Source organism: Salmo trutta, chromosome 26 (assembly GCF_901001165.1).
Source record: "Salmo trutta chromosome 26, fSalTru1.1, whole genome shotgun sequence".
Classification (NCBI taxonomy): domain Eukaryota; kingdom Metazoa; phylum Chordata; class Actinopteri; order Salmoniformes; family Salmonidae; genus Salmo; species Salmo trutta.
The window spans coordinates 6,880,721-6,900,832 of NC_042982.1; the positions used below are offsets into that span (position 1 = coordinate 6,880,721).

The 20,112-nt window shown below is 42.2% G+C and overlaps 1 protein-coding gene across 1 annotated transcript in view; it reads left to right on the forward strand.

Annotated features, from left to right (window-relative positions):
• The first annotated feature begins 5,555 nt into the window (after positions 1-5,555).
• LOC115162991 (rho GTPase-activating protein 35) overlaps positions 5,556-20,112 on the forward strand; it is an 85,513-nt gene continuing 70,956 nt past the window's right edge. Inside the window, exon 1 of the mRNA XM_029714547.1 lies at positions 5,556-6,212. The gene's annotated coding sequence lies outside the window, so the exon portion shown is untranslated. The remainder of the gene's footprint in view (positions 6,213-20,112) is intronic.

Below are 20,112 nucleotides of genomic sequence, written 5' to 3' on the forward strand. Positions count from 1 at the left end.
TTAGCTGACTTGCTTTGTTCAATAAAGATAATAAAATATCTTAATAAAAAATAAAATATTATAGGCTGCCACTGTGCTTGACTATGAAAAGGAAAAAAGAAACAGATATATAATCAATATGTCTCATATAATTTTGACCTATTGCCTTATCATTGATTTCTGTTGACCCTATTAAACCCGAGGGAAGAAACCATGCTACTTTTACATTTTTCCATAGTCCAAATGAAACATACATTACAAACTCTCCGACATCATGCCTTCAACCACAAGGCCTATTTGCAGGGTGTAACATTGGCTATTATACAGGAAGATTGGGGCACAACACTAAATCTCAGCAAAAACAACAAAACACATGTTGTCTTTCAGCGCCTGTGACTTTCACACCGAAGGCAGGGATACCCTTTTCTTCCCAACCCCACACCAAGAAGTGACAAAATGGAGGGTCAGCCATTTGTGTTACATCACTTTGGCTGTTTTCTGCAAAGTCAGGGCCCATGAGTTTGTTAACTGGTCTGGTGGGTAGTCGATCCACTGCAGAACATTGTCCAGACAGTTTGGACAGCTCCTCTGTGCCGTGCGTTGGGCCAGGGAGGCCGAAGGGGGGAGGGCGGTTGATTGTCAGGGATTGCACAACTGTGAGTGGGAGGAATGTGCATGCCCCTGGGACCCAGAAATATTTCAGCTGCATAGAGAGAGAGTTGAGGTGGGATAGAGAGAGAAAAGGGGGGGAAACCAAGTAGAAAACAGTTCTTCTCTCGTTAGGCTGCTTTGCTGTGTTGTTTTCCAATGCTGTTGTGGCTTTAAATGAATAGGAGAGTATGAAACAGCTCAGAGCATTTCCCAAATGTCATACTTTGGTTAAAAACCGAACAACGTTCAGAAAGGTCTTGGTCAGAGAGATCGGTATAGTTGGGCCAGCTTGTCGTAGTGAGTGGCCAGTAGTAGTTCAGTAGTAGAGGAGAAAATGTAAAACAGGGACAGATTATGACTGAAACTTTGACCCCTGCTAATCTTGCTCTGTGTGACTGAGGTCATGTAAATATTGCTGTGAACTCACTGGCTAATATGATTGGACCGCAAGCAGCTTGTTGACTCGGAGTGCTGTACTTTCAACTTTGTGTTTAAAGGGAGGATGTTCACCTATCATAAAACATTAATACACAGATCAAGAGTAACTGGTAGAGTATGTGGACTGTTTAGAATTTTTAGCAAAGTAATTATGATAAAATGTTCTGCCAATAAAGCAATAAAGTTATCCAACCCTATTGGATGTTACTTTGTATGGGTGAACCACCCCGAAGAATACATAAGGATTTAGTCACAGCCTGATTCAGACTACATGTTGTTAGGTGTGTGTGTGGGGGGGTGTTCTCAGACCTTGCGGGGGGCCTCGCAAAACTGCGGTGTGTGTGTGTGTGTGTGCGTGTGTGTGCGTGTGTGTGTGTGTGTGTGTGTATCACAGGAGGTTGGTGGCATCTTAATTTGTGGTAATGGCTGGAGAGTAATTAGTGGAATGGTATCAAATACATCAAACACATAGTTTCCATGTGTTGGATGCCATTCCATTTGCCCCGTTCCAGCCATTATTATGAGCCGTCCTCCCCTTAGCAGCCTCCACTGTTGTGTGTGTGTGAGAGCGAGTCAGAGAGAGAGAGAGAGAGATTCAATGTGTGACAAAGTCCCCAAGCCACTAAACATCTGTTTGAGTTGTAGAACAACAATCATATTTAGCTTGCAATACATCATTTATCTCTCTGTGGAATCTCTATCTTTAACTTTCATGTGTTTGTGGTTTTATATTGTCAAGTCATATCCTCTTGGAGAAGGCAATATCATTTAAATCAGGACTATAATCAGGACTACTGAATTCTTCTCAGGTGAAAAGTTATCTCCAACAATTCAATAAACAGCCATATGAGTGATGTGGCATGAGTAAGTCTAGAGGACCGGGAATGAGCTTTGAGATTATTGATTTTCTGAATGGCTAAAAAAATAATACTCTCTCTCCCATTCTCCCTGTGTGCTGGATGAGATATATGATTCGTTAATATTGGAAAGGAAGATATGGGAGTGTCGTACATTAATTATTTGTGCATGGAAGTCAGTGAAGCCAGTAAGTTAGGCATTTGTTGCATTTTATATAAAATACATCAAATGCAATACAAGTATGCTATTTACTAGTTTGGAGAGAGAACTGAGTGTACTTGTGTGGTGAAGGCATAGCTGACATGACATTGTGAAAATGGTTTATGTCTATAATTGCCAGACATGGATACATCTGTTCTCCTGCGAGAATTGGGGTCAATTCCAGGAAATGGATTCAAATGCAATGAATTTAAAAAAAGACATACTAATTTGCTGGAAGTGTTTTTCTCCAGTTCTTGCAAGTTGCATCTAATTTCATGTCCTAAATTGCCTTTACCTATTTTTTGTGTTATTCTACCAATTAAGGGTATGTGCAGTTAAAGGGGCAATCAGCAGTTGAAACAATAACAAAGTGTTTTCCCAACCCCTGTTTTGGTCCAAAGCTGATGGATGAGGCTGGAGAAATGTTACCACTCTAAAATTCATAGACAGAGCTATGGATGCAAGGACTGACCATCCATGATATCAAAATCATACACTTAGTATACCCAACATTTGGAACACGTTCCTAATATTGAGTTGCACTCCAATTTTGCCCTCAGAACAGCCTTAATTCATCAGGGCATGGACTCTATAAGGTGTCAAAAGCATTCCACAGGGATGCTGGCCCATGTTGACGCCAATGCTTCCCACAGTTGTGTCAAGTTGGCTTGATGTCCTTTGGGTCGTGGACCCTTTTTGATACACATGGGAAACTGTTGAGTGTGAAAAACCCAGAAGCGTTGCAGATCTCGACACAAACTGGTGTGCCTTTCAAGGAGCAGGACTCTAACCCGGAAGCTTATAAGAAATCCCGCTATGCCCTCCGACGAACCATCAAACAGGCAAAGCATCAATACAGGACTAAGATCGAATCGTACAACACCATCTCCGACGCTCGTCGGATGTGGTAGGGCTTGCAAACTATTACAGACTACAAAGGGAAGCATAGCCAAGAGCTGCCCAGTGACACAAGCCTACCAGACGAGCTAAATTACTTCTATGCTCGCTACGAGGCAAGTAACACTGAAACATGCATGAGAGCATCAGCTGTTCCGGACGACTGTGTGATCACGCTCTTCGCAGCCGATGTGAGTAAGACCTTTAAACATATCAACATTCACAAGGACGCAGGGCTAGGCGGAATACCAGGACGTGTTCTCCGAGCATGCGCTGACCAGCTGGCAAGTGTCTTCACTGACATTTTCAACCTTTCCTTTTCTGAGTCTGGAATACCAACATGTTTCAAGCAAACCATCATAGTCCCTGTGCATAAGAACAATAAGGTAGCATGCCTAAATGACTACCGACCCGTAGCACTCACGTCTGTAGCCATGAAATGCTTTGAAAGGGGCTGATCATGGCTCACATCAACACCATTATCCCAGAAACCCTAGACCCACTCCAATTTGCATACCGCCCTAACAGATCCACAGATGATGCAATCTCAATTGCATTCCACACTGCCCTTTCCCACCTGGACAAAAGGAACACCTATGTGAGAATGCTATTCATTGACAACAGCTCAGCATTCAACACCATAGTGCCCTCAAAGCTCATCACTAAGCTAAGGACCCTGAGACTAAACACCTCCCTCTGCAACGGGATCCTGGGCTTCCTGACGGGCCGTCCCCAGGTGGTAAGGGTAGGTAACAACACATCTGCCACGCTGAACATCAACATGGGGGCCCCTCAGGGGTGTGTGTTCAGTCCCCTCCTGCACTCCCTGATCACTCATGATTGTACAGCCAGGCACAACTCCAACACCATCATTAAGTTTGCTGATGACACAACAGTGGTAGGCCTGATAACCGACAATGACGAGACAGCCTATAGAGAGGAGGTCAGAGACCTCGCCGTGTGGTGCCAGGACAACAACCTCTCCCTCAACGTAACCAAGACAAAGGAGATGATTGTGGACTACAGGAAAAGGAGGACCGAGCACGCTCCCATTCTCATCGTCGGGGCTGTAGTTGAGCAGGTTGAGAGCTTCAAGTTCCTTGGTGTCCACATCACCAACAAACTAACAAGGTCCAAGCACACCAAGACAGTCATGAAAAGGGCACGACAACACCCATTCCCCCTCAGGAAACTGAAAAGATTTGACATGGGTCCTCAGATCCTCAAAAGGTTCTACAGCTGCACCAGCGAGAGCATCCTGACTGGTTGCATCACTGGTAACTGCTCGGCCTCTGACCGCAAGGCACTACAGAGGGTAGTGCATACGGCCCAGTACATCACTCGGGCCAAGCTTCCTGTCATCCAGGACTTCTATACCAGGCGGTGTCAGAGGAAGGCCCTAAACATTTTCAAAGACTCCAGCCACCCTAGTCATAGACTATTCTCTCTGCTACCGCATGGCAAGCGATACCGAAGTCTAGGTCCAAGAGGCTTCTAAACAGCTTCTACCCCCAAGCCATAAGACACCTGAACATCTAATCAAATGGATACCTACACTATTTCCATTGCCCCTCCCCCCCTCTTTTACACTGCTGCTACTCTCTGTTATTATCTATGCATAGTCACTTTAATGACTTTACCTACGTGTAGATATTACCTCAATTACCTCGACACTGGTGCCCCCGCACATTGACTCTGTACCGGTACCTCCTGTATTTAGCCTTACTATTGTTATTTTACTGCTGCTCTTCAAGAATTTTTTGCTTTTATTTCTTATTCTTATTTTTTTTTGGTATTTAAAAAAACAAAAAAATATATAAACTACATTGTTGGTTAGGGCTTGTAAGTAAGCATTTCACTGTAAGGTCTGTTGTATTTGGCGCATGTGACAAATACAATTTGCCTGGCCCCTACTACCATACCATTCGAAGGCACTTAAATATTTTCACCCTCTGAATGGCACACATACACAATCCAAGTCTCAACTGTCTCAAGGCTTAAATATCCATCTTTAACCCCATCTCCTCCTCTTCATCTACACTGATTGAAGTGGATTTAACAAGTGACATCAATAAGTGTTCATAGCTTTCACCTGGATATGTCAAGGAAAGAGCAGGTGTTCTTAATGTTTTGTATGCTCAGTGTAATTTGACCATGTTTTGAGTTAGTGTTTGTTTACAATTACTTTGTTTACAAACATTGTAGTAAAACAAGCTTATATGTTGCGTTCTGATGGGGTATGACAGTTAAACTAAGTTCGTGAGGCATTTATAAGCTATATTCTTCAAGAGTTCATGGGAGCATCATTCATTTGTGTCCAAAAACTGGTCCAAAAACTATTGCAGATTGCCCCTTTAAATTGAAGAGTATAATTAATACAGCAAAATAAAACGAAGTAGGATGAATAACATTAACTATTAGGAGAATAAAAGCAATTATGTTATTTAGAAACAGAATGTCTGTGTGTTGTAATTGTGTCCAAGCGCCGCTGGGCGAGACTACGCTGTGGTAGGCTACAGCTCCCTCTCTCTATTCTCCGAATAGGACAGAGGAGGAGAGAGGCTGTATTCCGGAGAAGGGCCGGGCCGCCATTATTGGGAAGCTGTAAAAAATACACTTACACACTGTCATACATTTGGACAGTCTGGGAAGTGATACTCATAGGAAACACAACATATAGGGTTGCTATTGTTAAACGAGCACTGCGCATCACCTAACACGGCATATTCTGTGTACGCGTATGGGCAGACGTGTATATTGGACACAACAAAGGAAATAACAATTGGTCAAAACAACGTGGTGAACCAAGAGGCAAACACAACGACTCAAGCCGTTCTAACGCCCCCTCTTTCCTAACGCGAACATTCAGCGGACAAGAAACTGAAGTTCGACTGCATTTTTCGAGATAATTTAGAGAATTTAGTTGTGTGCAAAGGGAAGAGGAGGAACTCAACATGCAGATGGTACCGAAAACTTAATACGCTACTTGTGAAAATTGAGACTTGATTTCAGGGGAAAGAAATATACCAAGTGTCCAAAAGGGAAATATTTATGTGACTGTTAGAGGAGTAGAATTTCCTCTCTTTATTAATTCTATTCTCGAGACGTTGGGAGTGCTGTTTTAGCGAGTTGCGACGGAGGACATTGGAGAGAAAGGAGTGAACGAGAGAAGAGGGAGGAATGCTATGGTATGTACCAGTTCATTTTGCCAATGTTTTATTTGGCTAAACGGGTTTAAAATGAAAACAATTTACTTAAACTGATTATGATGGTGTGGCAATGAAAACAATGTTCCGTATAACAGTTATTTCCCAAGGTTAAATGGGTAGTAGGAGTGAAGTGGGGGTAATAAAAAGTGAATCTCGTTCAGACAAAAAAAATGTGCAGCAAACGGGTCTGCAATCTTTCTGTGTGGAATGGGGTTTGTCAGGCCAGGCCAAGCTCTTCTGGGAGATTTTCCCCTCTTGCACAAAACCAAAAATCACCTCTTAATTCATGTGCCCAAATAAAACGAATGTCATTCTGCAATAGATGGTTGTCAAAGGGTGATTTATCTGTGTCAATTACGTTCCAATTATGTTCCATCGTTTTTCCTTCATTTGTTCACAATTACATGTGAATGGACAGAAGGGAGCATTCATGGACAAAAATGTCTGGATCAATTTGGAAACATAAGGTCCCCATGCCATGCGTAATAGCCCTATGTTATGGGCAGAGAACGTGTAAATGTTTTTTTGACGTATAACAAATAAAATCCAATCTTTTTGTTGGCTACATTACATCGCCCAACAATCTGCTGTCATTTCCCCTCTATTCAAGGATAATTTTGGACTAGTGGTCAGTCAAGGCCCCATGTCATAAGATAGCTCTGGACGCATAGCATTCGTTAGTTACTGCGTAATAAGTTATTGGCTAGACTATCCTATAGATATTTCGACATTTTATTTTATGAATGCAAGTAGGTACACAGTAGCCCACTAGTTGGGACCGCTGGAGTGCAAGGCATGTTTTTAATCCGTCAACATGTTTTGACATTTGTTTCCTACAGAAACTGAACCGTTTCTTGAGGACGTTTTTATAGCCTTACACATCGAAATGTTATGACCTTTTAAAAAAAAATAATCTAGGCTACAATTCCCAATCCTACGAAGTTGCATGTCCCGAGTTCTTGAGTTTCTGTTTTCAGTGAACACGAATTTTGAACTTCAAAATGGAATGTTCATATAGACTGCGCACCATATCGATCATTGTTTCAGTGACGCGAGTTGCACCATTGTGTATCTAAGTGCCTTACAGAAGCAAATGTTGCGTCCAGTAATGTAGCTACACAAATAGGATGACGTTGCCATTTAATTTAAAGGCATTAATTTGTGTTTGCACTCACGAGAAACGCTTTTGCTGAGATTGCAAGTCCGCATTGTGGCCACTCCTATGTTACAGTGCACGTTGAATCGTGGAATACGCTATCCAAGATCGCTCAACGTTGTAGAGTTCAGTGGATTTGTGACGGTTTTCCTCTACGTTATAAAGGTTCTCTGACATGTTGACAAACAGCCACGGTTTGCTTGCCGTCCCTGTTCTCCACTCTGTCAAATTGTCACTGTTGTATTTCTGTCTGCCAGTAATCAAGTTCGAGACGGTCTTGTATTTAGACACACTTCTAGTTTTACGAGTTTTGGTGAAGTGTAGGCTATTGGGGCCTAGAGATTTTCTGGTTGCAAAACGACAATCTCTTTGCCTTTTAGAGGTCTGAGTCAAGTCTGACTGTTTTGTAGTAATTCAGCCGTGTTTGTTATTAGGGGATTTCATTCGTTTCGTTTTAATGAATAGTCAGATGGTTATGTAACATTATACAGGCCTGCGCGTTTGAGGAATTTGGTGACCACGGATAATTGAGTTGAAATGAGTCCACGTTCCTCAGCTAAGGTCACGCAGTCAAAAGTTTATCAAACCATGACGTGTGTTTGGTGAGTTTGCCCATTGCGGAGTTATTAAAAAAATGTATATATATGCTGATCAGTGGAGGCTGGTGGGAGGAGCTATAGGAGGAGGGCTCATTGTAATGATTGGAATTAATTACATGGAATTGATCAAACACATGGAAACCACGTTTGACTTTGTTCCAATAATTCCATTCCAGCCATTACAATGAGCCCGTCCTCCTATAGCTCCTCCCACCAGCCTCCTCTACAGCCTACCTATTCCTATTCATACAGCCATTCTATGTCTATTGGAGTACTGTATTAGTCATCTCATTATTATGCTGCTTCAGATGAATCAGCAAGTATGACAATACCATTATTACTATTCCTATTCATACAGCCATTCTATGTCTATTGGAGTACTGTATTAGTCATCTCATTATTATGCTGCTTCAGATGAATCAGCAAGTATGACAATACCATTATGGAGTTGTTGGTTTGGGTGCCAAAGGCTGGACTTTCCTAACATGACCCACCCCACACACACAGCCTTGGCCTACACTTCCACTATAGCCTCTCTCCTTCCTAGTGCTTCCAGGCCGTTTGACTAATGAAATAGTAGGCTCCCTTGTCTCTCAGCCCTGCTTCTGCAGATAGTAGGATCTAACTAGACGGCCTACCACCCAGGGTCTGTGATATGAAGCGCCTGCTAAGAAAGCAGTGCAGGAAGGGTTTGGCCTGCTCTGCTCTGTGCTGGGGGCCCTGAGAGGAGCCAGAGCAGGAATAATAATTATAATATTTTATGTTTAAAAAATGTTATATTGCTTTTAATTACAAACAAGAATCTCAGTCTCTTTGAATACAAAAATGGATGGATGGAGGGAGGGAGGGAGGGATTGAGCTCTCATTCCTCGCTCTGTGTGGAGAGGAGCAGAGAGGGTGTTCAGGTTTTATTTGAGGAGGAGAAAGTTACACAAAGGTCAAAAGAGGAAGTACAGTGCCTTCAGGAAATATTCACACCCCTTGACTTTTTCCACATTTTGTTGTGTTACAGCCTAAATTTATAATGGATGAAAAAATGTGTTACTGGCTTACACAAAATACCCCATAATGTCAAAGTGGAATTATGAGTCAATAAGGATTCAACCCCTTTGTTATGTCAAGCCTAAATAAATTCAGGAGTACAAATCTTCTTAACAAGTCACATAATAAGTTACATGGGATCACTCTGTGCGCAATAATAGTGTTTAACGTGATATTTGAATGACTACCTCATCTCTGTACCCCACACAATTATCTGCAAGGTCCTTCAGTCGAGCAGTGAATTTCAAACACAGATTCAACCAAAAAGACCAGGGAGGTTTTCCAATGACTCGCAAAGAAGGGCACCTATTGGTAGATGGGTAAAAATAAAAAAGCAGACATTAAATATCCCTTTGAGCACGGTGAACTTATTAATTCCACTTTGGATGGTGTATCAATACACCCAGTCACTACAAAGATACAGGTGTCCTTTCTAATTCAGTTGCTGGAGAGGAAGTAAACCTCTCAGGGATTTCACCATGATGCCAATGATGACTTTAAAACAGATACAGAGTTTAATACAGTTGAAGTCGGAAGTTTACATACACTTAGGTTGGAGTCATTAAAACTCGTTTTTCAACCACTCCATTTCTTGTTAACAAACTATAGTTTTGGCAAGTCGGTTAGGACATCTACTTTGTGCATGACACAAGTCATTTATCCAACAATTGTTTACAGACAGATTATTTCACTTATAATTCACTGTATCACAATTCCAGTGGGTCAGAGTTTACATACACTAAGTTGACTGTGCCTTTAAACAGCTTGGAAAATTCCAGAAAATGATGTCATGCCTTTAGAAGATTCTGATAGGCTAATCATTTGAGTCAATTGGATGTGTACCTGTGGATTTATTTCAAGGCCTACCTTCAAACTCAGTGCCTCTTTGCTTGACATCATGGGAAAATAAAAAGAAATCAGCCAAAACCTCAGAAATCAATTGTAGACCTCCACAAGTCTGGTTCATCCTTGGGAGCAATTTCCAAATGCCTGAAGGTACCACGTTCATCTGTACAAACAATAGTATGCAAGTATAAACACCATGGGACCACGCAGCCGTCATACCGCTCAGGAAGGAAACGCATTCTGTCTCCTAGAGATGAACGTGCTTTGGTGCGAAAAGTGCAAATCAATCCCAGAAGAACAGAAAAGGACCTTGTGAAGATGCTGGAGGAAACCGATACAAAAGTATCTATATCCACAGTGAAACGAGTCCTATATCGACATAACCTGAAAGACCGGTCAGCAAGGAAGAAGCCACTGCTCCAAAACCGCCATAAAAAAGCCAGACTACTGTTTGCAACTGCACATAGGGACAAAGATCGTACTTTTTGGAGAAATGTCCTCTGGTCTGATGAAACAAATATAGAACTGTTTGGCCATTATGACCATCATTATGTTTGGAGGAAAAAGGGGGAGGCTTGCAAGCCGAAGAACACCATCCCAACCGTGAAGCACGGGGGTGGCAGCATCATGTTGTGGGGGTGCTTTGCTGCAGAGGGACTGGTGCACTTCACAAAATAGATGGCATCATGAGGTAGGAAAATTATGTGGATTTATTGACGCAACATCTCAAGACATCAGGAAGTTAAAGCTTGGTCGCAAATGGGTCTTCCAAATGGACAATGACCCCAAGCATACTTCCAAAGTTGTGGCAAAATGGCTTAAGGACAACAAAGTCAAGGTATTGGAGTGGCCATCACAAAGCCCTGACCTCAATCCTATAGATAATTTGTGGGCAGAACTGAAAAAGCGTGTGCGAGCAAGGAGGCCTACAAACCTGACTCAGTTACACCAGCTCTGTCAGGAGGAATGGGCCAAAATTCACCCAACTTATTGTGGGAAGCTTGTGGAAGGCTACTCGAAATGTTTGACCCAAGTTAAACAATTTAAAGGCAATGGTACCAACTACTAATTGAGTGTATGTAAACTTTTGACCCACTGGGAATGCGATGGAAGAAATAAATGCTGAAATAAATCATTCTCTACTATTATTCTGACATTTCACATTCTTAAAATAAAGTGGTGATCCTAACTGACCTAAAACAGGGCCTTTTTACTGGGATTAAATGTCAGGAATTGTGAAAAACGGAGTTTAAATGTACTTGTCTAAGGTGTATGTAAACTTCCGACTTCACCTGTAGCTGTGATAGGAGAACACTGAGGATGTATCAACAATATTATAGTTACTCCACAATACTAACCTAATTGATAGTGATAAGCCTGTGCAGAATAAACGTGCATCCAGTTTGCAACAAGGCACTAAAAATGTGGCAAAGCAATTCACTTTTTTGTCCTGAATACAAAGTGTTGTGTTTGGGGCAAATCCAATACAACACTTTTTTAAAAATGTAACTAGGCAAGTCAGTTAAGAACAAATTATTTTTTACAATGATGGACTACCCCGGCCAAACCTGGACAACACTGGGCCAATTGTGGGACTCCCAATCACGGCCAGTTGTGATACAGCATGGAATCAAACAAGGGTCTGTAGTGATGCCTCTAGCAATGAGATGCAGTGTCTTAGGCCACTGCGCCACCCGGGAGCCCTTACTGAGTACCACTCGCCATATTTTCAAGCATAGTGGTGGCTGCGTCATGTTATGAGTATGCTTGTCATCGGCAAGGACTAGGGAGTTTTTTAGGATTAAAAATAAACAGAATAGAGCTGAGCACTGGTAAAATCCTAGAGGGAAACCGTTTAGACTTAAATCTACTTGAACATCTATGGCAAGACTTGAAAATGGTTGTCTAGCAATGATCAACAACCAATTTGACAGAGCTTGAAGATTTAAAAAAAAAAGAATAATGGGTAAATATTTTACAATCCCGGTGTGCAAGGCTCTTAAAGACTGACCCAAAAAGACTCACAGCCGTAATCGTTGCCAACGGTGGTTCTGACATGTATTGACTCAGGGAATACTTATGTGAATTACATATTTGTGTATTTCATTTTCGATACATTTGCTAAAAGTTCTAAAAACATGTTTTCACTTTCTCATTATTGGGTGTTTTGTGTAGATGGGTGAGAAAAAGCTGAGGTGTATGAATACTTTCTGAAGGCACTGTAGCAGAGTCTCCATACCAGATCATTGGTTTTACCAGAGATGTATGTGTCGATTTTGCTTTCTCTTGAGGCAAATTCAAGAACCTGTTCCAGATAGAGTAAAGGTGGACATGTAGAATCATTTTCTGGTATGTTGGTCTTTGATTTTCTGCTATATTGGAAAATGGATGACTGAATATTTCCTTGATCTCAATCAAGTTCATAGAAAATACTTTTCTCAATGGACACTGCACAAACCCATGTATCAGACTCATGCAATTGCCACCAATGGCATGGAGCGGCTATATGTAACTACTCTAAACACTTTACCAGTATTTAAATTGTACAAAATCCTTATCATAAAACATGTATTTTTTGTATGGTATTTTACCCGCTTTTTCTCATCAATTTCTGATCTTGTCTCATCGCTGCAACTCCACAACAGGCTCGGGAAAGGCGAAGGTGGAGTCATGCGTCCTTCGAAACATGACCCACCTATCCGCGCTCCTTAACACCTGCCAGCTTAACGTGGATTGGGAGTCCTTACTCGACTGGCGACCGGGGTCAGCCCACAGGCACCCGGCCCGCCACAAGGAGTCGCTGGAGTACGATGAGTCATGTAAAGCCCCACTGGCCAAATCCTCCCCTAACCCGGACGATACTAGGCCAATTGTGCGCCACTCGGGAGGCCCCTACATTCTACATTTTATCCATTTATCGATCAACTCTTCTCAGTAAGGGTCACAAGCTATATTACTCCGGTGAATTCAACGACACTCTTTTTGTTAGTTGCTCTTCCACTGAACCGATCACAAACACACTTTTGGTTTGTCACTCAGCTAGCCTGCCTGTCCGCTCCCAGGTAATGTATTAGCAGTCAGGACCTCCTGGTCTCAGCCTGATTGGGCCCTTTGCAGCGCAGTCACACCTCACCAGGAAGCCTCATCCCTCACTAATAGCTGTGCCATTTGCTCGAGCAGCAGGCCCTCCGCTCTGCTGTACCCGATCACCCTTGCCCCTCCCTGGGCCGCAGGTTGTGCCGCGAGTCCCTGGTCTGCCGCCTCATCCACACACAGCGGAGGGCCCAGGCCATGTCATAGACACCAAGTCCGGGACATACTGATTTGGGTCGATACAGTGATTTTTTTTATGCGAGACCTCACACGTTTCAGGGGAAAAGAGCATCAGAGGTCTTCAACTTCTCTAGGAGCAAGAGCACCACTCCACCTCTCATCATCGTCCTGTTTATTAGCAGGTCCTGACCCTCACAATACACCTGTAATAGATTCAGGAGAGTTATGACCATTAAGGCTTATACTATAAATGCTGTAAATCACGAGGTCCACTAGTTCTGAAACCTCATTTCCCCATCTACTAGCCCTCACAGCCATGCACACCCAGTCCTGTTGGTTCTAACAATGACCAATCAATGGGGTCTAACATCTATTGTCCAGCCTTCGGTATAGACTAACATTAATTAGCTGAATTGTGGGCAGAACACTATCAGCAGAATCAATACACACACTTAATGTATTGTAAAACCCTTAACTATATCCAACAGTAGCCGTGCGACATCTCATTAAGTGATGATGAGGACACAGACTCTAGTTCTTCAAACCACTTTGCTACTGAATGAAATAGTAGATTTTCACCTGTTCATTCACAGATCTCACATCGCTGCCGGCCAGCCACAGAGCGGGAGCTGTTAAATCGGCCCTGTGTCTTACTTGGAAAAGTGATGTTGAAAAGTTTGATTGAAAGTGGAAGCCTGTGTTTGATGGAGAAAGGAGCTAATTATAGGCAGCAGCTTTAGAATTTGTTGGCCAGATTACAGTGGCTCGCTTCTGAATGACTGCCTTGTTTGAGACCCGAGTATAAGGCAGGGGAACGGCATTAAGGAACGATTGTATCTGCACCATTAGAAAGTGTGCTTGTGTTGCGAGGTTGTTTTCTCCGCGTTTCTTTCCCCCCTCCATCATTGCCGATTCATGGATGACGATAGCTTGTTACAAAGGTTCTCCAGGTTCTTGTGCTGGTCCACAATCAGTTTGATCTCTGTCTTTGAGTGGTCAAGGCCAGAGTTGGGGGAGGAAAAACGGATCCCATTGCAGCATAGAGGACAATATCTCCTCAGGGTTTTATGGGGTTGAGTGATAATTGGTCCTGTCCTGCAGAAGCCTATATAACCAATGTTTCCTAGAAATCTTTGTGTCCACCCATAAGTGTGTAAAACATTTCAGAGGACATCAATCAATAATAAAGGGTATGCAAGGTCTCTTATCGGTCACAAATCCCCATCCCTCCCTGAATTGCAAAGATGGTATATGCCCACATTACAAATACTGCGAATGGAGCATGCCAGTGAAAGGTATGGGTGAGTTCTTGTGTGAATGGGGGTTATCAGCCTTTGTGAGGGCAGTTTGAATTGCCCGCCATGTCCTGGGTGACAAAAGGGGGCCATGATGTTTGGATGAATGGTGACCATGGAGATGAAGGCCCAGGATGTGGGCCACTGTTCGCTGCAGTGCTCCTCGAGACAAGATACAATTGGAGCAGAGGGAGAAAGGGGAATGAAGGCGATTAGAAACGAGAGCAAGAGAAAAAGGACGGATGAAACAAGAGAGGGAAAGAGACCAAGAGAGAATGCAGGATTTAATAAACAAGGAAAAATAACAAGAAAGAGGGAATTCAAAAGGAGTAACAAGAAGGAATGAGATGGTGAGCGAGGGGGAAAAAGTGACTGACAGAGAGAGAAATGCACATTTAGTGAGCTGTTCCAATGATGTAAGGCACAGTTGGCCTTTCAGGCTGTGTTCCTGGTATGTGTCCTCAGTTCTGTGCTAAGGGATCAGCAATCAATGGCAACTGTCAGTAACCCTGCTCTCTGGCTATTTGCCACAGGGGATTACTAAGCAACATTCAGCTGTGGCTATGAGTAATGCTGGCGAATAAGATGAGGGCTCTGAACTTTAATGGGCAGGATCAGCGATGTAGACATCCAATGGGAGTTCTCTAACGTCCTCTTTTCTGAAGCATTTTTTGGCCTACAGCAGTGAATGATTGACAGCAAATGCAACCTAAAGTATATCTCAGCGTAAATCGGTACAGTTCCAGTATATCTTATTGGGGCTCAGGAGCCTCTGTCTGTGGTTGTGAGCGACTGAGTGAGTCAGCTGTTTTATCTGGGGCACTTTGTTTCTGAGAGGATAGAGACCCACAGAAGCACAGTAGAGTGCGAGATCATGGGAAGAGCTCCCAGCCAGAGGAACTCTGATGCTTTCCACCCACACAGAGTTAGCAGGCTAACCCGGAGCACTTCTGTGTGTTTGATTGTGTCTGTGTGTTCACACGTGTGTGTCTACCTACCTGCATGTGCATAAATGCATCTTTCTGCATGTAGCCAATGTGTCCATATTTTTCTATAAGATGGTACTTTGCTTTGCAAAGGTGTGTGTGTGTGTTTGAAGATACAGACCCCTGTAGTGTTGTTTTACCCCTCTTTCTTCTTCATTTCTCCAGTCCTCTCCATCTATTTCCTGTGTGTGAGTCTGTCATGTTGTTGTTCGACTCTCACTGGAGATTCTCCGCAACGGAGCCCCTGGGTTTCCTCCAGGAAGCCCACCTAAGGGGGCCAGGTGAGGAGGGTAGGACGAGGGGGAGTCAACAGCAGAGGGTAGGGACCTAATTGAGGAGTTGAGGATAGTTGCTCTCTCCTCTCCTTTTATCTGCAATGGGTTAAATACAGTGTTTCCCTTCGGATTTTTTTCAGCCGCGGGGGCAAAGTTAGGGTGGGGGAGGTTGGAGAGGCGCGGAAGTGGGCGTGGCCAATGCCGCTGTTTCCAACCAAAATTTTAGAGGCCCTCCCCTTGACCGCAGAGACAAAATATTTCTGTTTTAAAACAAATTTCTGCAATTCTACACATCAATTTGCAATGGGGCGTAAACATTTCAGTTTTATAGTTAGTTTCCTGCAATTCTACACATTTTGTCATGGGGCTGAGAGAAAACAATTCGGTTTCATAGCTAATTTCCTGCAATTCTACACATTTTGCCATAGCATAAGAGGACAGCATAAGCCATCTGAATGACTCAAACATGATAACAAAATCATGCCATGACATTTTTTGAATTTGTGATTCTCCCTGACTGTCTAGTATTTTTATTTTGGTGATTGTTACTTCTCAAAGAGGATTTTATTTGAAAAACTACATTTCTCCAATATCGTTTCTACATACTTTATATCTGGTTTGAGTTGTTTTTAGGTTTACACTGAAAACATTTGACCATCCCACCGCTACTAAATTAATATAGAGAAAACACTGGAATGAGGCCTTCATTTCCCAGATTTGGGACCGTTCCCCTGGTGTCTGTACTATGTGCTTTCTGAATTTGGGGACCCTTCTAGAACATGACCTTTACTGATGTTTAGTTTGTATTACCTGTACCCGGCATCTGTGGGAATCCAGTTTCTCCTATGTACAGTCTTTATTCTAACTGTCTGGTACAACCCTACACCTGCAGCACGGAGAGCGAGCGAGAACTGTTCCACTTCCACCATATTCTAATTAAAGATGAAAGGTTTAATCACAGACTGATAAGCTGCCGGGAGAGGAGGGAAAAGAGCCCACAGACGACTGGAGGCCTTAAACAGACACTCTTCTGACCTTAGCGCTTCTTTCCATCTCTCTCCCCCCATTTGTCTCCCTCCCTCCATCACTCCCCATCTTCTCAGATAATCGTGGCGCTACATTAGTGTCAGCAGTGGCTCTGGACAGTGGAAGGGCACCACCTTGTCACAAGGCGTTAGTGTGGGATGCCATTTTGGGGAGTTCCCTTTACCACCTCTCCATTGGCCCAGGCAGACGGGGAGGAAATGGGCACACACAGGTTTCCTATCACACCAAGCGTGCAATCATGTTTTATGTCTTAAGGTCATTTCCGCGTTAAAGGACACATGAGCACCAACATGTGACGTTTATAGGAGCGTGTCAAATGAAAGATACATTTTCCATCCCAAAAATGTGGAATAAGCAAAGGCTTTGATTTCTGGTCACACAGATGGAAAAGGGGTCTTTAAAAAAAACATAAACTAAAAAAGTCTTACTGTATTAGAAACACATCAAAACAATGTTGAAGTAAAGGACCCTGCCAACTAATGTCAACATTAATATTTAATTTTGCAGAAATAATTTTCCTTCTGGAAGTTTTAAGAAACATTGCCTAGTTTAACCCCTGTGCGGCCTCGGGACGGACATCCAGCGAAAAATCCTATCGCCATTAGCATAACAAAATGTAATAATTGTTTTAAAAAAAATTTTTTTTCAAATTATATCGTTTTATAGATACACCTCTCCTGAATCGAACCACGTTGTCCGATTTCAAAAAGGCTTTACAGCAAAAGCAAAACATTAGATTATGTTAGAGGAGTATATCGTAAAAGTAGCCACATAGCCATTTTCCGACCAACCACATGCATCACAAATAACCAAAAAACAGCTAAATGCAGCACTAACCTTTTACAAACGTCATCAGATGACACTCCTAGGACATCATGTTACACAATACATGCATTCTTTTGTTCGATAAAGTTCATATTTATATATAAAAACAGCATTTTACATCGGTGCGTAACGTTGACTAACTATTTTCCCTCAAATGCATCCGATGAAACAACGCTACAATTTACTAAATTACTATTCGAAAACATTTTTAAAATGTAATATTGTCATTCTAAGATTTATAGATGAATATCTCTTGAAAGCACCTGTAATGCCAGATTTAAAAATAACTTTACTGGGTAATCACACTTTGCGATAAAAGGGGATGCGATACTCAGAACAATAGGCTAGCAATACTGGTCAGCGCCATCTTGGAACAATCGTATATCAAATCTAGTCTTGTATACTATTGTCAATAATCCCTTACCTTTGATTATCTTCATCCTTAGGCACTTCCAGGAATCCCAGGTCCACAACAAATGTATTTTCGTTTGAAAAAGTTCATCCTTTATGTTCCATTAGCTTGTTGTTGTTAGCGCGTTCTGAAGGCTGCACCAAAAGTTCCGACGTGCGCGGGGCTACTCTTTCAACAAAATGCATTTTTTTCTTATTTAGGTTCGTTCAAACATGTCAAATGTTGTATAACATAAATCTTTAGTGCGTTTTTCAACTCGAGCTCCAATAAGATTCGAGGGGGACGATTGCATTGCGTTTCAAAACGTTTCGAAAGGGGAGGGTAGCTAGGGACGCCGGCGTCATAATGGGGATGGCCCTCTCCGTGTGACCACGTTCCACAGCCTCTCATTCAGTCAGTTTTCACAGTAGAAGGCTCAAATCACTTTGTAAAGACTGGGGACATCTAGTGGAAGCAATAGGAAGTGCTCAATGAACCATAGCTCACGGCGTGATTAATAGGCAACGTGATGAAGTTGAGTCCGCAATTCAGAATTCCACTTCCTGTTTCGATCTGTCTCGGGGTTTTGACTGCCATATGAGTTCTGTTATACTCACAGACACCATTCAAACAGTTTTAGAAACGTTAGGGTGTTTTCTATCCACAAGTATTAATTATATGCATATCCTAGCTTCTGAGTTTGAGTAGTAGGCCGTTTAAAATGGGCACACATTTTTTTCCAAATGCGCTGTGGCGCCCCCTATCCTAGGCGACCGTCAAGAGGCTAAGAAATATTGTCATAACGTTAGCTTGTTAACTGAGCAAGGCAGTCACACACACTTCCTATGAAACGGATGGGCTGGTAAATGCAGCACAAGGCACACAACTCTTATTCAAAGACTGTACATGTGGAGATGGGCGGAAACTGCTTCTCCAATAGAAATCCCGATCACACTTGGTGACGTCATGGTGACGTTGGCTAGCTAAGCTCATGAGCAGAAATATGTCATCGGGTCTACCGGTCGTCTCGCGCCGAACTGAGCACGTGCTGGCCGTCAAATCGAATGTAGTTTTTGACTAATGAAAACGTGTCTGCTTATCACTTTCACGAGGTTGGAGTCATAACATGTTCAACTACTTAAGATATTGGCTCGACTCTAGATTTTGCCTTTAGATTCCGAGAAAATTAACAGCTAAGGAAGAATTTTTCACGTCTCTCATTGACTTCCCAAATCCCGGCCTGGCCTGGTCTGTTTCGCAATTGTTCCCAGAAGTCTTGCAGTGTTACGCTTCTGGGTTTAGAAACTCTGTGACTTAGCTAGCTTGGTAAAGCATTAATTATCTAGCAAGATGATGAAGAAATTACTTAAATTCACTCAGCTTACAAGCAGCTGCTTCATCATTTTTTTTTTTGAATCCATTGTGATTTAATTATAATGTTTATAGCTATGCTATTTATTTAGTTGTGGCCATCGGGCTATTATCAACAAGGACTTGCTACAAATTCTAACTAGCTATCATTAGCATTAGAACAGCCCTATGTGGCAGTGTGGAAATGACCTCAAGTGTTGTGCAGGAAATGCAGAAATGTATGAATGCTGCAAATAATTTTGGTTGAATTGAACAGTTTAAAACAGAGTGGAGAAAGAACCATTTGAAAATACTTCAAATGTATGTGTTGCACCCTAGGGTCACGCACTACTCATAAAGCAAATGTACAACTTTTATTATTAAAAAACATAAAATACCGTCATATCGTCCAAATATATTTTTTAAATACTCTGATATGATATGTTGGCCATATCGCCCAGCCCTAGTGTCTGACCCTTAATTTCTTTCCTTCATGAGGTAGACCTACCAATTTAGCTATAGTGCTTTTACTGATAACAATTTTGTTTGTGAATTAAGTGATTCAAATGCATCACTCTATTACCAAATCGGTAACAGAGTGACGAAAAATCATTAACAGAATGACAGCAATTGAATTAGCCACAATGGGAAATCATCATAATAATAATAATACAAGAATAATCTAAGTGAATAAAATAGAAAAATAGTTTTAAAAAACAAAACATATCTAACCATATCATGAAAGAAACAAAGTCTAGGAGGGAACAGTACATTGTTTGCTGCCTCCAGCCTTTT